Source organism: Monodelphis domestica, chromosome 6 (assembly GCF_027887165.1).
Source record: "Monodelphis domestica isolate mMonDom1 chromosome 6, mMonDom1.pri, whole genome shotgun sequence".
In the NCBI taxonomy this organism is placed as follows: domain Eukaryota; kingdom Metazoa; phylum Chordata; class Mammalia; order Didelphimorphia; family Didelphidae; genus Monodelphis; species Monodelphis domestica.
This window is the reverse complement of record NC_077232.1, coordinates 201,330,406-201,345,023: the sequence shown is the minus strand read 5'-3', so window position 1 is coordinate 201,345,023 and position 14,618 is coordinate 201,330,406. Positions and strand designations below refer to the sequence as shown.

Sequence of the window (14,618 nt, the reverse complement as noted above, 5' to 3'; positions counted from 1 at the left end):
ATCACAGAAAGTGAAAACTTGCTTTTTGTTTTGGAGTAAGATTTAAGCACCAGGATTTAAATCTTAGAAATAAAGCCAGAGAAAGCCTATAAAAGTTTGTGGAGGCCTTTTGGCATATCTTAGACCTTTAAAGTTATATTCAAAACGTTCCCCTTGCATATACATCTACATAGAATAAAGGGTCAGGAGAAATGGAAGGAAAGCCTCACTCTGTGCTCTAACAAAAGAACAGCAATGATTCTGGCACTGGGGTTTTGGGCATTGAGAGCTCTGCCTAAAAGGAAACCTGGTGGAGCTATTTTTTTTCCTCAAAGAATAGGCCAGCTCTTGGTGATGTTCAAGCAGGTGGCAACGTATGCATCAAAAACTAGCCATCTAATAGAGATTAGAATTGTCCATTTATTGTTGCATGCTTCCTGTCATCAGGACCGGATCACATCATAAGCCTGCCAAGTTTGCCATTGTGCAGCATAGCTGGACTAGCTACAATAATGTATGGGGTACCAGGGTGGGATAGAGCTATGAACTGTACTTCAAACTAGCCCTGGAAATGACTCACCATAAGAGGACTCTGTTTAAGAGGTAAGGAGTTCCTTTGTTCGTGGCTTTACTGCCTTTGCTGCAAATAATGGTACTTTAACAGTATTTGAGGTGACCTTTTCTAAAGCCCTGTACTTATCACACTTTTTGACCACTTTCTTATTGAAAAGGTTCTTTTATTCCTTTGGATTATGGACACCTCACCCTCTGTGGGAAAAAATATACAGGTTAAGTTGTTTTATTTTTTCTCCTTTCTTCCTGCTTATTCACAGATGCTTAAAATGTATTTTCATTAATAGTGGGTACTGAAAAATAACTAGCTTCCATAGGGAGACCAATATTTCTTCTAGCTCTGTCATATAAATCACTTCATTAAAGTTAATTTTTCATATGCCTTTGAATACGATATAATCAATGATTAGCATTACAAGAGGAGAGAATTGTTTTTCCCAATCATATTAAGCCACTATATTTTCAAGCTGTGCCGAAAGTAAAAGGTGCTAAAGAATAAAAATGAGACCAAATTTACAATTCCTCAGGGTATTATTTCTTATATTTAATTGAGTTCAATTTAACAAATATTTATTGACTACTTATTATGTGCAAGGCGCTGTCCTAGGTGTTTTGGGGTTTTGCAGATGAATAAGTCACAGCCTTATTCCTGAAGGACCTCATAATCGAGTAGGAATGTTAAGCCAAAGGCCCAGAACACTTTAATACAAATTAGGATGCAGTACATGCCTGGAATAGGGACAGATAGTGCTATCAGGGTTTGGAAGCAAGGAGAGAGACCACTGGGAGTACCCTAGAAAGAAGAGCTCATCAGTTAGACTATGAAAGCTGGGTAACATTTTGACAGGTGGAAATAGAGATGAGAGTGGGACAGAGCATCCCAGGTGCAAGTAGTAGCAAAAGAAGTAGAAAAACACAGGTGAGGTTTGGGGAGGAGGTTTTTATGGTTAGCTTTCTACAGCAAATCATATCTTTGACAAAGAAATGACTGAGATATGTAAAACAGAAGTTTCTCTTGTGTCAATTTGTAGATTTTTGAAAACTAATAAACATTAGGGCAAAACAGTGCTGGATTTGGAATCCAAGAACCTAGCTTCAAATTCTGGATCTGTTTTTAAATAAACTTTGACAAGCCAATTTGCATCTTCCACACTGTTTCCTTCTCTGTAAAATGAAATGAAGGTGGCTGTCTAGATTATCTCTATTATCCCTTCTAGCTTAAAATGCCATAATGGTTTTTTTTTGTCTGACCTGTGATTTCATTGGCACATAGAACTCCCAGTGAAGAAATTCTCTCTACTAATAGTCTGTCTATCTAGTTTTATGCCATTATCTGAGCAATATGTATTCTTCAAACATTCTCTTTTCCAATATGTATGGTTACAATCTTCCTCCAATAATTATATAATTATGAATTCCAATTCAGCTACAAAGTAGGTCAGGAACATCTTAGCTACTTAGACAGCTCTGCTATATCTCTCCTTCATTTCCCTAGCAAACATGAATAAAAGAGCATAAAATGAATGAAACAGAAATGGACTAACAAAAAAAATCTCAAATTTAAGGGAAAGATTCATATCAATTATCTGGTAGACCAATTTAACAATGGCTTCTTGGCTATGTGTATATGTGTGTACATTGTTAAATTGCCCATCCAGAAAACTAACATGCATTAAATATACATATATATATATATATATAATTACACATGTATATACATATATTAATATTAATTTAGATATGGTTAGGGACTAGACCTCTGATTTTATTCATTTGGAAATTCTCAGAGAAGTAAACTCTCTCTACCAATGCAAGATAGAACTTTCTCTGTAATTATAATCTCAGAGAGTTGCCTAGAACACTGAGGGTTTAAGTGACAGGCCTAGGGTCACATAGCCAATTGGTATCAAAAAACAATTTGAACCTCTGAGTTGGGAGTTTTTACATCATGATATTTCTGATAAGTGGTTAAAAGTATAATTGTAGTGAAAAATTTTTTCATTGACCCACCAACTATAAAATGAAGAATAACACAAGAAGTTCTTTATTTATTCATGTAATATGCTCTCCAGTTTCATTTCATGTCCCAAATAGATTCCAAACAGAAGAAAAGATTCCCTATCAATGGGGAGGCATTCCAAATGGTTCACAGAAGGCACATTATTAATTGCATCAAATACAGAAACACAAAGCTTCTTCAGCAAAATCCATAATTATTGGGAGATTGGTTTAACTACACACCCCAGAAAATAACATGTATAAAGAAATCACATTGCTCACATTCTGACATGCAGCAAGGCAGACAGGCTACTGAGTGAGTCTTTCTGTCAGGACCTTGGACAGCTACTCCACACCAGACTGGGAGCTGGACTCACATTTGGGAAACCATTATGCTTTCAGTGAATTGTTGATTGCTATTGCAATAACCCATCTCTTTAACACAAATATTCCCTTGGTAATGGGCACCATAAACCAAGAAAATTGTTTAAATAAGAAAAACAAGTTATAGCTATAGACATTGAAAACCATCACCTCAGAATGATAAAAAAAAAAGAACCAAAATTGGTGACACAAGGAACATTAGAAAGATGCATAGTGAGTGTAATCAAACTCCAGTATGCTGCCATCAGTGACTTTCTTATGCTGGGGAAGAGTAGTGGATTTGGGGTATATATTGCAGTAAGAGTTAATAAGTGACCGACCTATGATAGAAAGAGTGTGGATGGAAAAGAGGACATATATGGGAGAGAAATGAGGGAAATGGATTCAATAGGAAGTATGGCAAAATGGTTAGACTATTACATTTAGAATTAGGAAGAGGTGAATCCTGCCTCTGACATTTATTAACTATGTGACAAGTCAGTTAACGTTTTTGAGAATCCATTTCCTTCTCTGTAAAACATGATGAATAATAACTGTATTACTTAATTCACAAAATTTCAAGGGGTTCAGGTGATATTTCCCAAATTGCTAAAGCCCAAGTACTTTGTATGTATTCTTTATATAACTTTTATTTGTATTTGGTGTTTTTTCCCTTTAAAATGCAAATTCTTTGAGAGTGTTTGTCATTTTATCCCAAGTACCAGTATAGTGCATTCAGAGAAATGGTGCTTAATACCTGCTTGTTGATTGGTTGATTGGTTGATTAGTTTGTAATGTATGAAAAGGACTTTTTAAACCTTAAAATGCTATATAAAGATCACACATTATTATTTGGACCTCATAAATTATTAGGAGACTTTACCCTGTATACCATTGCCTTCTTTTCCCAGTGGTGATGAGGCAACAAATATGCGCTTGCTGATCTCCTGCTATTCCTATGTATAGAAATGCTCTCTTCTCCAACCTTCAGCCTTATTATCATCCCATTCCAGAATAGGGAATAGATAGGGTATATGGATATTCATACTGCTTAGATGAATGAGGAGTCATCAATTGCAATCCTTCTGATAAGATGGTAGTCTATTGGACCTTATCATCTGCCTTTCCATTGCTCTCTAAGGTCAATTGTTTTTTCCATCTGTTTTGGCACTTTGTCCTCTAGACTTCTGAATTTTATCATCTGCCCCACTACTCACTCTTATCAGCAAGTTGATCTTTCCATCTGCCCTGCAAATACACCCTTCAATATATGTAATGTCTTTGGTAATTTGAATGCAAGCTCCTTGAGAGATAGGATGATTTTTTTTTTTGCTATTTATATCCTTAATCCTTAATAGGATGCTTTGCAAAGAGTAAGCACTCAAGCTTTTTAATTCCATTCCATATGTTTGTAAGGGAAAAGTAAAAGCCAAAAATAATTTCAATGTTATGAATCTCAGAGATAATGAGAGACCAGTGATGTTCTGAACAGAAATTTTAAAAAGTCATACAGAGAAATTGACATTGGAAAGAAAATTTAAAAATCAATTTTGGATCTATTGAATTTGAGTAGAACATTCAGGAAGAAATCACAGAATCAGAGATTCTCAGTTTACAGAATTTTATGGCTCCCTGAGAACTACAAAAAGGTCTCACAGGAAAAGAATTTCAATACATATTGGAATAGGAATCTTCCCAATAATAACACAAGCAAATGGTCATTCAGACTTTATTGAAAGACTTGTAGTGATGGGAAGCTCACTACCTCCTGTGGCAATTTATTCCACTTTTTAATAGCTCTAGTCATCAATAAGTTTTTTTTTTATATTAAATCAAAATAGGCTTCTTTGTAACTTTCATCCAGGGATCCTAATTTTTCTTTCTGAAATCAAGAATAATTCTTATCCTTCTTCCATACAACAATGTAGAGAGAATTTAAAGGAAGCAATCATGCCTCCCTCTAAATCTCCATGTATACAGGTTTAACATACCTAGTTGCTTAAATTGATCTTGTGTAGAATCATTTCTGATCATAGCACTGGTTTATTCTTCTCTTCTGTAGATCCTCCAACTGGAGTAATGTTCTTCCAATAATGTCATAACTGGAACTGAAAGTTATATTCTAAAAATCTAGTAGTTAGTTAAAAATATAACATATAAACATATAAAAAGTTAGTTAAAAATATAACTAGTAAATAGGAGAGAAATTGAGCCTGGAAATAGATATTTGAGAGTGATCTTACTGAAGGTGATAAATTGGAGCTCAAGGAGCTGATAAAATTGTTGAAGGAAAATCAAAAGAGAGGAATAGAAGGCCAAGGGCAGAAATGAAGAATTTTGCTAGGAATTTTTAACAACTGGATTTCCAAAAACCTATAATGTAGTTTTAGGTTAATCTGCATCATTAAAATTTCTCCATCACATTGTTGATTCTAGAAATAAACAAAACAATATATCAAACCTTGATTTGTAGCATTTGTGAATTTCCAAGGTAAGGCTCACATGGAAAACTTAATTGCCTCTTGGGCTAGGAGGAATTGGTCTACCACATGTCTTTACAGAATCTTGGTGAATGGTAATATTTAAGGTATGAGAGGTAGATAGGAAGTGATCACAAAGCATGGGAGCACATAGAAGAGTCACTACCTCAGAATCAAAAAGAAAAAAAACTTCGCAGAGAGAGTAATAGCTAGCAATAGTTTCAATTGCAAAAAAAGCTAAAGATTGTGAGAGCTGAGAAAATGCCATTGAATTTGATGATGAGGAGACTATTGAGGGCACTGTTTCAGAAGAGCCATGTGGCTGGAAGCCAAACTATGAGAGTCTGCAAAGTGAATGTGGTACAGAGGAAGTGGAAATAGTAGGTACAGCCTATCTAAGTAAGGGAGATTGCATAATAAAAACCACATATTCATATTGTGCTTATGCTAAAAAGCATTTTACAGATTTCTTTCATTGGTTCCTCATAGTTAATCCTATTGATGTGGGTATTATTATTCCATGATATAGCACATAGAGAGCTGATTTGGGTTTCAGTCCTGCTTCTGGCACATACAAGTGGTGTGACTCCTGGCAAATCACCTAAGCTCTCAATGACTCCTGGCATCTGTCTATAAACTGCAGATAAGCTGCTAATCACTACTAATAAGAGAAGTTCTTCCTGGAGGACTCCCAATACCATTGAAATGATTTTTACACTAAAAACAAAAATAAAGAAACTGAGGATCATAGAGGTAAATTGACTTGCCTAGCATCATACAAGCTAATAGTAGTAAAGTGATTTATGCTTTGAAAAGTGGTTTATATACATTATTTCAATTGATATATTTCAGAGCCAAGACTTGAACCAAGGCCATCTTCCTCCAGGTAAAATATTTTTTCCATCATCATCATCATCATCATCATCACATTCTCTTTTTCTCTCTCTTCTCTCCTCTCTCTCTCCCCTCCCTCTCTCCTCCTTTTCCGTTTCACTCTCCCTCCCTCCCTGCCTCCCTCCTTTCTTTCCTTCCTTCCTTGTTTCCTTGTTTCCTTCCTTCCTTGTTTCCTTCCTTCCTTCCTTTCTTCCTTGTTTCCTTCCTTGTTTCCTTCCTTCCTTCCTTCCTTCCTTCCTTCCTTCCTTCCTTCCTTCCTTCCTTCCTTCCTTCCTTCCTTCCTTCCTTCCTTCCTTTCTTCCTTCTTTCCCTCCTTCCTTCTTTTCCATCTTTTCCTCTCCCTTTCTCCCCTCTTTTTCTCTTCTATCACTGTATATACAAGTGTAGATCTACACCTATATTTACATGTATAAAAATCCAAATATCTATATCTACATAATGATATTACCCAAGACATGATACATGTGATTGTATTAATATATTCATGACTCTTGTTAAGGGAATTCTTTATATTCTGTCACAAATAGGTGAACACTTTGCTTCCACAGAGTTAGCCTCAATGTATCGTAAGTCTCCAATATGTTGCTTATCTGTGGAAGAGATACAAGGATCCCTTTGACATTATTGATAATTTTTCCTTTCCTCTTTCCATGTTTTTCACACCTCTTACATGAAAACACCCATATTCCATCAGCAACATTCTGCTACTTCCCTTAGATGTGTGGGAGGTTTGGGATTTAGCCTAGACAAGTTTCTGTGGCCACCCACCTACATTACATCTGCTGCTGGCCCTGAGCCTGTGGGACACTGCCAGACCTGGTAGCTCCTTGCTATATTCCTAATTTTGTTAAGTGTCTGTCAATTTAAAGGTACCTCTAAATATATGATTTCCAGTGGACAAGGATGTGGTTTTCAGCAGTTGTCTATATTCAGACAAAGAGTCAAATTTGGGCAATTCAGGTAAGTGCAAAATTTCAGCTAAGTAGTCAACTCAGTGTTATAAGGAAAATGCCCTGGATCTGGGAGAAAGAGCTCCTGAGTTTTAGCCTCTCCTCTGCTACTTATTAGCTTTTCTTTGACCCTGGGGAAGTCATCTGACTTGAATAAGCCTCAGTTTCTTCACCTTCTTAAATAACAGAGTAGAGCTAGAACACTGTGATCCCTTCTAGTTCTAAACTGAACACTTCCAACTTCCATGCCTCTTTGGAATTGAAGAGAGGTCTCAAAAACGGAAGAGCTTAAAAATAAGTTTTTAATCATTAGCCAATCATATAAGTAGGCTGTTACTACAAACCATTACTCTATTTGTCTTGGGGTCAAGATAAATGGGATCAAGTGACACTGCCCTAAAAAGGACCTATTCACAGAGCTTTTCTTCCCATCAAAAGTTATTAAGATTATGCTAGAAGGATTGTTGAAAAAGTAAATTTAAAACATCAAATAATGGTGCATTTTGCATTGTATGATAATTCCATCACATATGCAATGTTTTATTATGTACCTGGAAATCTTCTATTTCTTTGAACATCTTTCTGTCCATGCCCTTATCATTAGATCTCTCATCTTCTGAACCTCATATTCCAATTGGTTGCCATGTCCTATTTATTTTATGTTCTGGTATATCTCTCTTGGCTTTGCTCTCCTTTCTCTTATGATGCCATCCTCTAAGTATAGCTTTCATTACCACTGACATGGCCAATGAAGTTATCCTTCTAACAGGTTTTCCTGGCTTTAGTTTCTCCCCACCTCCAATCTAGACTTCACAATAATGGTAAATTAAACTTTTGTTTCTTGACTTCCCAGTTTCTGTCAAGGGCACCACAACTTTTCAGTTGCTCAGGTTCATAACCTCAGCATTATCTTGGGATCTTCTTTATCCCTGCCTAGTTCTTGAAATCCTGCCTGCCTTTTAAAGCCCAACTCAAATGTTCCTTGTGATTTATCCCTATAATTTTGGGATCTTCCATGAATATTACAATTAGTAACAACATTTTCTTCCTTAAACTTCATGTTTCATTTTGTTTTGTTATTTTCTGACATAATTTAGACATCATATAGCTTCATTGTGGTATCATGTAATATTATTTTAAACTATTACATTTCATGTTATATTTTGCATTTTGGCTCTCTCTATATTTAGCCTATTTTTTTCCTGGAGTGTAAACTTCATGAGGGCAAAGAGTGTGTTTTGTCTAAATCTGTGTTTTGCTGAGAACCTACCACTGTGCTCTGAACATTAGATAACCATTTGCTGGACCCAACTGAATAGCCTTTCCATAAAGTGGATCAACTTTAACTGTCCACAATTTAGTGGTCTTTTGGCTAAATATGGCTACCTTTCTAGGACCTGGAACAAAAAATGACATGAATCCTGACTAGAGCATTATACTTGAATATTTCACTGTTAGAAATGGAAGAGACTCCAGAGGTTATCAAATACAGTCCTTCATCTTACAAGTGAGTATTCAGACCCACAGAAATTCAGTGTCATCCCTGAGCTTGGTCATGCAGGTAGGTAGGAGCAGTACTGGCATGCATCTACCCAATGATTTTAGTGGCATGAGTTCTCCTTCCACCAGTAGACATCAGAAATGATTGGCATCTTTTCATCTTAAGCTCTTAGCTCTTTTCATCTCTTGTTACTGTTCTTGATATTGACCTATTAATTTCTATCACACATGTGATTCAGTCACCACATTGAAAGCCTTCCTTGGGTGATTTAACTATTTAATGGATGCCAAGTAATTTTAGGACTGCCTGTCTTTTATCCACTACTCTTATTTATGACATTCATATCTTCCCTTCTGTTTATAAATATCTTTATCAATATTTTTAAAAGTTTTATTGATTTTTTCATAGCCCAAATATTACTTTGCATCCACTTCTCCCATCCCAGAGATCTATCTCATCTAATAAAGAACAATTTTTTAAAGAAAGTAGAGGAAAAGAAAAATCAGCAAAACCTATCAATGCACTGAAAAAAATCTGCAAATTTATGTGATGTTTCATACCTGTGGATCCCTTCTTCAAAAGACTGAGGGAAGGGTATTGATTTCTCATAGCTCTTCTACAGATGGTTTAATGGTTCTTTCTAATTTTGCAGTTGTTTTGTATTTATTGTTCTTTCAGTTAATATTGTGTTAGTCATTATATACATATATATATATATATATATATATATATGATTTTATTGGTTCTGTTTACTTCAGGTAAGTGTGCCCTATTTCATGTCTTTCCATTTTTCTCTGTATTCATCATATGCAGTGCTTCTTCTCACAAGCACTGTCTCATTATGTTCATGTACCACATTTTTTTTGCCATTTTCCAGTGAAAAGACATCTACTTTATTTCCAATTCTCTGCTATCATAGAAAGTGATGCTATCACTATTTTGACTTATATAAAAACTTCAATGTCTCCTTGGGGGTATAAGTCTAGTAGTGGAATCTCTTAGTCAAAGGCTTATGGATATTTCAGCCATTTTACTTGCATAATAACAAATTGCTTTCCAAAATAATCATAAGTTTTAATTCCACCAACAATGCATTAGTATGCCTATTTTTCAATATCCTCTGCATTACTGACAATTCCTATATTTTATCATCATTACTGATTTTCTGGATAATGGTTTTTAAAAATTTGCATTTCTACTTTTTAGTGATTTAGAGCATTCTCTCTCATAAGTTAATAATATACAATGCTTTTGAGAATTGTTCACATGTTTGAACCACTTATCTATTGGGGCCTGTTGGCTTTATACTCTTCTCTCATGCAATTCACCATCAACAATATGTTGATCCCTGCTTACACAGACTGCACATTTTTCTATCACCCTTCCAGTCACTTGCAAAGGCGACTTCTCTGAGATTGTGGAATTCCATGATTCACAGCCTTATAGAATCACCTGGAGAATATTGGTGCTAAAATGGTTTTTGAGACTATAATAGTTTAGGATAATTCTAATCTCTGTGCAAATTCCCAAATTCCACTCTGCTAGGCAGTCTGATCTTCCATTAAATTCTGAGCCCAGTTCACTGTGACTCTGTTGCCTTTATCCAAAGTTCAATGCTCTAAGGTTTTCTGTACACTCTAATATAATGTGCAAGATTTTGAAAACCCAGAAATCATAGATACACTGCAATGACTTTGGTGGAGGGTGCCACACACATCAAAATACATATCTATTTATACATATATATTGTACTGTGAACAAAGAACAACTAAGTGCTATCTCTTAGGGCATGATAAAGTATGTGCCTGAAGTTGAAATGCAAAACAGATATGGCTGCTACATTGTTGACCCTACAGTAAAATTGTGAGGGAAAAGATTAATTACAAATTAAGAAATGATTGAGGAATTTCCTCACAATATTTGTGTTGACTAGAAGAAAATATATGGACAGGGATGTGAATAAATATTTTCCTATGAGTGAGGGTTTTTATTAGGGAAGAATATAATTTATTCTCTGAAACCTGCTTGAATGTTATTCCCTTCTTGCAGTCTATTTGGGAATTCAATTCAATTCAACAAACATTTATTAAGGAGGGGGTGGCCAGCAGTGTCAAATGCTGCAGAGAGGTTGAGGATAATGAGGACTGAGAAAGTGCCACTGGATTTGGTGATTAGGAAGTCACCGGTGACCTTGGAGAGAGTAGTTTCTTTATTCAATAACCACCGACAGAGCTCTATTTCTTTTTTATTCTCCTCACAGCATTGAATACAGTGCTTGGCCCATAGGAGGTAGTCAATAAATATTATTGACCGTAGGGGCTGGGTAGCTATGCCATCCCCTTGCCACCTGATCTCCACCAAAACTTTTACTGATAGTCAACCAGCTCAAACTACTCAGCCGTAAAGGAGACTGTTAAGGAGAACTCATTTACCCATTAATGAATGGTAGACTTCAGGTGTAAATTTCTTCCCAGGATCTTTCAGAATCATCACAAATTCCATACTCATAGCAAACTGGACAGTCTGAATTAACGAGGTCTTGTTTTATTTCGTTAACTATCAAATAGCTGGTTTTAGATCCTATCTTGCTGAAAAGAAGCAGTGATTGCAATAAAGTCAGATTAATGAATTTTTCTTAGAACTTTTTATTACCCAACGACTCAAGGCATTCTGGACCAGATGTTATGTACTATAAGCAAAGGTTTTCTATGCCTCTCTGTTAGTTGAAGCCCAAGTTTTAGGTATGTCATTCTATTTTCTTTGATTCATAGATATCTATGGATATGTTTTCATACATTTTAATATATGTATAATATGTATCTCTGTGTATAGAGAGATACGTAGACATGTATATGTATGTGTATATATATACACACACAAATACATATTATATTTATCTATGGAATCTGAGATTATTAAAGCAGAAAGGCATTTAAGAGATTGACTAGTCTGGCTCCCATATGTATATAGTTAAGGAAACTGAGGCCTAGAGATATCAGGGCATTTTCCAAAGCTAATGCAAAGCTAGGAATTGAACCATGGATTTATGAATTAGCTTAATTCAGTATGCTTTCCACTACTTCAGCTATAGTACAATAAACCAGGCTGAATTTATACCTCTGCTTTTCTAACATCAGCAAAATGCTTTGATGAGGTCGTCCCAATTCACTGATAACTTCACCTACCCCAGGTACCATGAAGAATTCTATTCTTTTTTCCTCTCTCCCACCTTGCCTATTCTCACAGTAAAACCACTGGTTAGGAAAAGTGGAAGCAAATTGCATCAATTCTACAGCCCAACAGAGGGATGGGAAGGAAATAAAGTAAGTGGCCATGAATAATACAAACTACTTCTAGCCTGAAATATTTACTCTGAACATTTAAACAATTCTGCTTTTACAGGCTTGGGTAATGCCTCATCCTTTCTTCTCCTCTTCTACACTCTAACCATTCAAATTGAAATGCTGTTATTGCAGCATATAAATTAGCCTTTTAAAGTTAGAAAAATCTTCCCCCCAATTTGAGTTGAATTGTGCAATGCATTTACAGCCCTGCCTACCCAGGCTTTCAATGGCTAATGAGCAGCATGGTGGGTGGACACTTGGGCTGGGGAAGTAGGGGGTGGGAGAGGGAGGGAGACCTCTCCTCAGAAACAATCTTGGAGAAATCCTGAATATAACTAACTGCTAGGGGCAGGCAAGAGGAAAGCTGCAGTGGGGAAAAGTAGACCAGACACAGAATTGAGACCCAAGCCTATATTTTTATATCCATTGGTGCAGTGAGTGGTTTGAGTTTAGGCAATCTGCTTGAGACTTTATTTCTTAGTGGGTCATGTAAATTAAGCATTAGCTCAGTATAATCCAATGTCTGCCTGCCTATCTATCCAGCCATCCATCTGCTATAAAAATCCAAGTCTGACATGACTTGTAGATCACCCTGGGTCCTTGAAGTCAAGGAACTCTGGAAGTTCTCATCAAAATGGAAAGACTTACAGTGTGGGTCTTATGACAAACATGCATCTGCAAGAGAAGTTAGAGCTGGAGGAGAGTTTAGAAAGCTTCCATTCCTTAATTCTTTATTTTACAGATAAAGAAACTGATGTTGAGAGAGACTAAGTGCCTTACCTATAGTCATACAGGCAATAAATGTCTAAGCAGGGATTTGAACTTAGGTTAGGATTAGGGTCTCCTAAATTTAGGTTCAGGATCAGGCTCAGGTTCAGCACTTTTCTTCTATCCCTGCTATCATCTGAAGACTTGCCCAATTTCAGTCATAGAGGTTCTGGCATTGTATTCCCCAGAAACTCAGGAAAACTATTATTAGTGAAATTCCTATGTTCCCTTACATCCTTCCAATTCCTAAGCAAAACATCTGATAACTCCTCTAAGACCTTGAAAGGATTATCCTCCTTGGATTGTCCTTTAGATTTGAGATGGACCTAGAGATGCACCTCCAGGCTACACCTCCATACCATCATACCATCCAGCTGTATCTCAGACACCCATCTGTTCCCTAAACCATGAGGGTCATCCCCTATGTTTCCAGGCAGACTCCAGTCAGATGACCAAACCCCCCACCAAATGCCTGAGTGTTTACCACTGTAGAATCACGTTCTTACCATGACACAGCATCATGTCCTCACTGTTGTAAAGAATATGTAATCCCTAGAATTGATGGATTCTGGGAACAGCCTTCCATCTTGCTATTCCACCTGTACTCTCCTCCTGGCCATTCTCAACAATACTTTCTAAATTAATACATTTCTCTTTTTACTTTTAAGCTAAGTGGTGGAATCTTGCATTCTTGCAAAAGATATCTATCCTTCCAGAATCCTGGGGGTTCAACTTTAGTGCCCCACAACAGTTCATCACTAGAAGGCAATGACATTTTTGAACAAAGCAATTCACAAAGGCTCATCCCTATCTAAGGTTGTGTGCAAGCATTGCAAGGTGTTGATGGCAGAATCTCACCCAAGTGGGTGAAAGTGCAAATCCTTATAGTATTGAAATTTTATAATTTTAAATTATTATTGGAGGCAGATAGGCTATAAACCATGCAAAGTGTTTCATAGAAGCAGTTGAGCTTGGTGGCAGGAAAAAAACTTAATAAATTTGACATGGACCACGATTTATTTTAACAACAAAGCAGACTCATATTTTCCATTGTACAGTTCAGCAAACTTGAGACCAATATCATAAAACTTTCCTAATTTAGACTAATTGGAGGCGAGAACAGTCTAAATTAGTAGAAAGTCATCTGAATCAAATAACTTATTTAAAGAAATATAGTTTTATTACTTTCAAGTGCACATGGCAACCAATTAGTTACTAACCAAACACTGGCAAGTAGAGGTCCTAGGGGACCTGCTTTAATGAATAAGGATGATTTATAATTAGCATATCAATTGTTTGTATGCAAATGGTAGTCTGAAGCATTTGGAAACAGTTTGTTCTCTTAAGTAGGTTAAGAGATGCCATCTGCGATCTTGTTTACCATATTAGTTTGTTTGGCAAAATATTCTTTCATTGGTGGAACAAAAGTAAACTTCAGCTTAGGTTCTCCCAAAATCAACCCAAATTCCAAATTAGTGGGGTCTGAATTAATGAGGTCTTGCTTTACTTCAGCTATAAAATTGCTGCTTTTTAGCTTCTGTCTATTTGAAGAGAAATGGTGGTGATTGAAGCCAAGTGAGGTTAATGGATTTTTCTTAGAACCTTTTATTGCTCTATGACTCAATTCATTGCAGACCAAATGCTTTGTGCTCTGTTACAAAAGGAAGTTTTCCTAAGGCTCTCTCTGTGGCCTAGATTTGTGTGTGTGTGTGTGTGTTGGGGGTGGGGGCTTCTCCTTTAGTAGTTCTATTTCCTCATTTTCCTTAGC

At 36.3% G+C, this 14,618-nt stretch overlaps 1 long non-coding RNA gene across 1 annotated transcript in view; it reads left to right on the top strand.

The window, feature by feature from the left end:
* Window positions 1–7,329, top strand: part of LOC103100002 (uncharacterized) — a 33,500-nt gene extending 26,171 nt beyond the window's left edge. Inside the window, exons 3-4 of the long non-coding RNA XR_008913173.1 lie at window positions 6,246–6,279; window positions 7,157–7,329. This is a non-coding gene — a long non-coding RNA (uncharacterized LOC103100002). The remainder of the gene's footprint in view (window positions 1–6,245; window positions 6,280–7,156) is intronic.
* The last annotated feature ends 7,289 nt before the right edge of the window (window positions 7,330–14,618 follow it).